Consider the following 7,470-nt stretch of genomic DNA (forward strand, 5'->3'; position numbering starts at 1 on the left):
AGGATTACTTCTCTTATTCTAGATGGATGGGGGCACAGGATTACTTCTCATATTCTAGATGGATGGGGGCACAGGATTACTTCTTTTATTCCAGATGGATGGGGGCACAGGATTACTTCTCTTATTCTAGATGGATGGGGGCACAGGATTACTTCTATTATTCCGGATGGATGGGGCACAGGATTACTTCTCTTATTCTAGATGGATGGGGGCACAGGATTACTTCTATTGTTCTGGATGGATGGGGCACAGGATTACTTCTCCTATTCTAGATGGATGGGGGCACAGGATTACTTCTATTATTCTGGATGGATGGGGCACAGGATTACTTCTCTTATTCTAGATGGATGGGGGCACAGAATTACTTCTCTTATTCTAGATGGATGGGGGCACAGGATTACCTCTATTATTCCGGATGGATGGGGGCAGAGGATTACCTCTATTATTCTGGATGGATGGGGGCACAGGATTACTTCTTTTATTCCGGATGGATGGGGGCATAGGATTACCTCTATTCTGGATGGATGGGGGGCACAGGATTACTTCTCTTATTCTAGATGGATGGGGCACGGGATTACTTCTCTTATTCTAGATGGATGGGGGCACAGGATTACTTCTATTATTCTGGATGGATGGGGCACAGGATTACTTCTCTTATTCTAGATGGATGGGGGCACAGAATTACTTCTCTTATTCTAGATGGATGGGGGCACAGGATTACCTCTATTATTCCGGATGGATGGGGGCAGAGGATTACCTCTATTATTCTGGATGGATGGGGGCACAGGATTACTTCTTTTATTCCGGATGGATGGGGGCATAGGATTACCTCTATTCTGGATGGATGGGGGGCACAGGATTACTTCTCTTATTCTAGATGGATGGGGGCACAGGATTACTTCTATTATTCTAGATGGATGGGGGCACAGGATTACTTCTATTATTCTAGATGGATGGGGGCACGGGATTACTTCTCTTATTCTAGATGGATGGGGGCACAGGATTACTTCTATTATTCTAGATGGATGGGGGCACAGGTTACCTCTATTATTCTGGATGATGGGGCAGAGGATTGCTTCTGTTATTCCGGATGGATGGGGGCACAGGATTACTTCTCTTATTCTAGATGGATGGGGGCACAGGATTACTTCTCTTATTCTAGATGGATGGGGGCACAGGATTACTTCTTTTATTCCAGATGGATGGGGGCACAGGATTACTTCTCTTATTCTAGATGGATGGGGGCACAGGATTACTTCTATTATTCCGGATGGATCGGGCACAGGATTACTTCTCTTATTCTAGATGGATGGGGGCACAGGATTACTTCTATTGTTCTGGATGGATGGGGCACAGGATTACTTCTCCTATTCTAGATGGATGGGGGCACAGGATTACTTCTATTATTCTGGATGGATGGGGCACATGATTACTTCTCTTATTCTGGATGGATGGGGGCACAGGATTACCTCTATTATTCCGGATGGATGGGGGCAGAGGATTACCTCTATTATTCTGGATGGATGGGGGCACAGGATTACTTCTTTTATTCCGGATGGATGGGGGCATAGGATTACCTCTATTCTGGATGGATGGGGGGCACAGGATTACTTCTCTTATTCTAGATGGATGGGGCACGGGATTACTTCTCTTATTCTAGATGGATGGGGGCACAGGATTACTTCTCTTATTCTAGATGGATGGGGGCACAGGATTACTTCTATTATTCTGGATGGATGGGGCAGAGGATTACTTCTCTTATTCTGGATGGATGGGGGGCACAATATTACTTCTCTTATTCTAGATGGATGGGGGCACAGAATTACTTCTCTTATTCTAGATGGATGGGGGCACAGGATTACCTCTATTATTCCGGATGGATGGGGGCAGAGGATAACCTCTATTATTCTGGATGGATGGGGGCACAGGATTACTTCTTTTATTCCGCATGGATGGGGGCACAGGATTACTTCTCTTATTCTAGATGGATGGGGGCACAGGATTACCTCTTTTATTCCGGATAGATGGGGGCACAGGATTACCTCTATTCTGGATGGATGGGGGGCACAGGATTACTTCTCTTATTCTAGATGGATGGGGGCACGGGATTACTTCTCTTATTCTAGATGGATGGGGGCACAGGATTACTTCTATTATTCTAGATGGATGGGGGCACAAGATTACTTCTATTATTCTAGATGGATGGGGGCACAGGATTACTTCTTTTATTCCGGATGGATGGGGGCACAGGATTACCTCTATTATTCTGGATGATGAGGCACAGGATTGCTTCTGTTATTCTAGATGGATGGGGGCACAGGATTACCTCTATTATTCTGGATGGGGGTACAGGATTACTTCTCTTATTCTAGATGGATGGGGGAACAGGATTACTTCTATTATTCCGGATGGAGGGGGGCACAGGATTACTTCTCTTATTCTAGATGGATGGGTGCACAGGATTACTTCTCTTATTCTAGATGGATGGGGGCACAGGATTACTTCTATTATTCCAGGTGGAGGGGGGAACAGGATTACTTCTCTTATGCTAGATGGATGGGGGCACAGGATTACTTCTATTATTCTAGATGGATGAGGGTACAGGATTACTTCTATTATTCTAGATGGATGGGGGCACATGATTACTTCTCTTATTCTAGATGGATGGGGGCACATGATTACTTCTCTTATTCTAGATGGATGAGGGTACAGGATTACTTCTATTATTCCAGATGGAGGGGGGCACAGGATTACTTCTATTATTCTAGATGGATGGGGGCACATGATTACTTCTCTTATTCTAGATGGATGAGGGTACAGGATTACTTCTATTATTCTGGATGGATGGGGGCACAGGATTACTTCTCTTATTCTAGATGGATGGGGGCACAGGATTACTTCTATTATTCTATATGGAGGGGGCACAGGATTACTTCTCTTATTCTAGATGGATGGGGGCACATGATTACTTCTCTTATTCTAGATGGATGAGGGTACAGGATTACTTCTATTATTCCAGATGGAGGGGGGCAGAGGATTACTTCTATTATTCTGGATGGATGGGGCACAGGATTACTTCTCTTATTCTAGATGGATGGGGGCACAGGATTACTTCTATTATTCTAGATGGAGGGGGCACAGGATTACTTCTCTTATTCTAGATGGATGGGGGCACATGATTACTTCTCTTATTCTAGATGGATGGGGCACGGGATTACTTCTCTTATTCTAGATGGATGGGGGCACAGGATTACTTCTATTATTCTGGATGGATGGGGCACAGGATTACTTCTCTTATTCTAGATGGATGGGGGCACAGAATTACTTCTCTTATTCTAGATGGATGGGGGCACAGGATTACCTCTATTATTCCGAATGGATGGGGGCAGAGGATTACCTCTATTATTCTGGATGGATGGGGGCACAGGATTACTTCTTTTATTCCGGATGGATGGGGGCATAGGATTACCTCTATTCTGGATGGATGGGGGGCACAGGATTACTTCTCTTATTCTAGATGGATGGGGGCACAGGATTACTTCTATTATTCTAGATGGATGGGGGCACAGGATTACTTCTATTATTCTAGATGGATGGGGGCACGGGATTACTTCTCTTATTCTAGATGGATGGGGGCACAGGATTACTTCTATTATTCTAGATGGATGGGGGCACAGGTTACCTCTATTATTCTGGATGATGGGGCAGAGGATTGCTTCTGTTATTCCGGATGGATGGGGGCACAGGATTACTTCTCTTATTCTAGATAGATGGGGGCACAGGATTACTTCTCTTATTCTAGATGGATGGGGGCACAGGATTACTTCTTTTATTCCAGATGGATGGGGGCACAGGATTACTTCTCTTATTCTAGATGGATGGGGGCACAGGATTACTTCTATTATTCCGGATGGATCGGGCACAGGATTACTTCTCTTATTCTAGATGGATGGGGGCACAGGATTACTTCTATTGTTCTGGATGGATGGGGCACAGGATTACTTCTCCTATTCTAGATGGATGGGGGCACAGGATTACTTCTATTATTCTGGATGGATGGGGCACAGGATTACTTCTCTTATTCTGGATGGATGGGGGCACAGGATTACCTCTATTATTCCGGATGGATGGGGGCAGAGGATTACCTCTATTATTCTGGATGGATGGGGGCACAGGATTACTTCTTTTATTCCGGATGGATGGGGGCATAGGATTACCTCTATTCTGGATGGATGGGGGGCACAGGATTACTTCTCTTATTCTAGATGGATGGGGCACGGGATTACTTCTCTTATTCTAGATGGATGGGGGCACAGGATTACTTCTCTTATTCTAGATGGATGGGGGCACAGGATTACTTCTATTATTCTGGATGGATGGGGCAGAGGATTACTTCTCTTATTCTGGATGGATGGGGGGCACAAGATTACTTCTCTTATTCTAGATGGATGGGGGCACAGAATTACTTCTCTTATTCTAGATGGATGGGGGCACAGGATTACCTCTATTATTCCGGATGGATGGGGGCAGAGGATAACCTCTATTATTCTGGATGGATGGGGGCACAGGATTACTTCTTTTATTCCGCATGGATGGGGGCACAGGATTACTTCTCTTATTCTAGATGGATGGGGGCACAGGATTACCTCTTTTATTCCGGATAGATGGGGGCACAGGATTACCTCTATTCTGGATGGATGGGGGGCACAGGATTACTTCTCTTATTCTAGATGGATGGGGGCACGGGATTACTTCTCTTATTCTAGATGGATGGGGGCACAGGATTACTTCTATTATTCTAGATGGATGGGGGCACAAGATTACTTCTATTATTCTAGATGGATGGGGGCACAGGATTACTTCTTTTATTCCGGATGGATGGGGGCACAGGATTACCTCTATTATTCTGGATGATGAGGCACAGGATTGCTTCTGTTATTCTAGATGGATGGGGGCACAGGATTACCTCTATTATTCTGGATGGGGGTACAGGATTACTTCTCTTATTCTAGATGGATGGGGGAACAGGATTACTTCTATTATTCCGGATGGAGGGGGGCACAGGATTACTTCTCTTATTCTAGATGGATGGGGGCACAGGATTACTTCTCTTATTCTAGATGGATGGGGGCACAGGATTACTTCTATTATTCCAGGTGGAGGGGGGAACAGGATTACTTCTCTTATGCTAGATGGATGGGGGCACAGGATTACTTCTATTATTCTAGATGGATGAGGGTACAGGATTACTTCTATTATTCTAGATGGATGGGGGCACATGATTACTTCTCTTATTCTAGATGGATGGGGGCACATGATTACTTCTCTTATTCTAGATGGATGAGGGTACAGGATTACTTCTATTATTCCAGATGGAGGGGGGCACAGGATTACTTCTATTATTCTAGATGGATGGGGGCACATGATTACTTCTCTTATTCTAGATGGATGAGGGTACAGGATTACTTCTATTATTCTGGATGGATGGGGGCACAGGATTACTTCTATTATTCTAGATGGATGGGGGCACAGGATTACTTCTATTATTCTAGATGGAGGGGGCACAGGATTACTTCTCTTATTCTAGATGGATGGGGGCACATGATTACTTCTCTTATTCTAGATGGATGAGGGTACAGGATTACTTCTATTATTCCAGATGGAGGGGGGCAGAGGATTACTTCTATTATTCTAGATGGATGGGGGCACATGATTACTTCTCTTATTCTAGATGGATGAGGGTACAGGATTACTTCTATTATTCTGGATGGATGGGGGCACAGGATTACTTCTCTTATTCTAGATGGATGGGGGCACAGGATTACTTCTATTATTCTAGATGGATGGGGGAACAGGATTACGTCTATTATTCCGGATGGAGGGGGGCACAGGATTACTTCTCTTATTCTAGATGGATGGGGGCACAGGATTACTTCTATTATTCCGGATGGAGGGGGGCACAGGATTACTTCTCTTATTCTAGATGGATGGGGCACAGGATTACTTCTCTTATTCTAGATGGATGGGGCACAGGATTACTTCTCTTATTCTAGATGGATGGGGCACAGGATTACTTCTCTTATTCTGGATGGATGGGGGACAGGATTACTTCTCTTATTCTAGATGGATGGGGGCACAGGATTACTCCTTCTCTTCTGGATAGGTAGGGGTATGACATTATCTCTCTTAAAGGATCAAGCACCAGGCTTTTAAAGGGGTATTCTGGTAAAAATTCATTTTAATAGACAAGAGCTGCTAGTTTGTTGAGGATCACTGATATCCCACCAATTGCGGTAACTGGGGTCCTGAGTCTCCATTGTATGGAGGGGTGCATGCTCTCATCCCTCGGTCCCCATGGGACTCGGAGATATCTGAGTGCAGCGCTCACCGCATGCGCGACCCCCATTCTGGTGATTGGTTGAGGTTTCTGTTGTCAGACCCCCAGCGATCAGTTGTCACATAACCTGTGGGTAGTTTTTTTTTAACCCTTTAAGGGTTAGTACTGATTCAGTGAATTCCGGTGCCACCTCGGTGCCCCGCAGTATGCCCGGCAGTGACCTTCCAGATGCCAGTTCTCCTGACTCTGGTAGCGTCATGTGGAACAATGCGACATTCAGTGTTTCTAGAGGGATAAGTGCTGCTTCCTCGGCATTCCCACCAGAATGGCACAAAGCTTCTCAACGCCCCACAAAGAATTCAAGAATGGCCCGACCGGCCCCACATGGCACTGCTGTGAAAAGCCTTAATTGTGTGACGGACGCAGATGGAAAAATGAGAGGAATCTGAAATGTTTCTTAGCAAACAATAATCAGATGGTGTAAGAGCTGATTGTGCGGGATGGGAGCTCGTCAGCATGTCACTCGTGTCATTAATAGGTTTAGTAGATAATTATGGCATGGATGTTCAATGACTACATTTCTAGTGGCGCATTTGTAGACGGGTCGGCATTTTGCTTGTTCTTTGGGTGATCGGCGTTCTTGAACCCTAGGGCTACGTTCCCACAATGAGTTTTTTTACGTTGATTTTTTTTTTTTAAATGGAAGCAACCTGCTTTTCTTAATGGTGTCAGAAAATCTGCAGCATAAAAAACTAACCAAAAGCTGGGAACGTAGTATGAGGCTGAGGCTATGTGCACACGTCTTTCTCAGGTGGATTCCATGGCTCAATGGCTATGTGCACATGTCTTTTTCTGATGGATTCCATGGCTCAATGGCTATGTGCACATGTCTTTCTCAGGCAGATTCCATGGCTCAATGGCTATGTGCACATGTCTTTCTCAGGCGGATTCCATGGCTCAATGGCTATGTGCACATGTCTTTCTCAGGCGGATTCCATGGCTCAATGGCTATGTGTACATGTCTTTTTCAGGTGGATTCCGTGGCTCAATGGCTATGTGCACATGTCTTTTTCAGGTGGATTCCATGGCTCAATGGCTATGTGTACATGTCTTTTTCAGGTGGATTCCGTGGC

This window comes from Ranitomeya imitator, chromosome 7 (genome assembly GCF_032444005.1).
Source record: "Ranitomeya imitator isolate aRanImi1 chromosome 7, aRanImi1.pri, whole genome shotgun sequence".
Taxonomy (NCBI): Eukaryota; Metazoa; Chordata; class Amphibia; order Anura; family Dendrobatidae; genus Ranitomeya; species Ranitomeya imitator.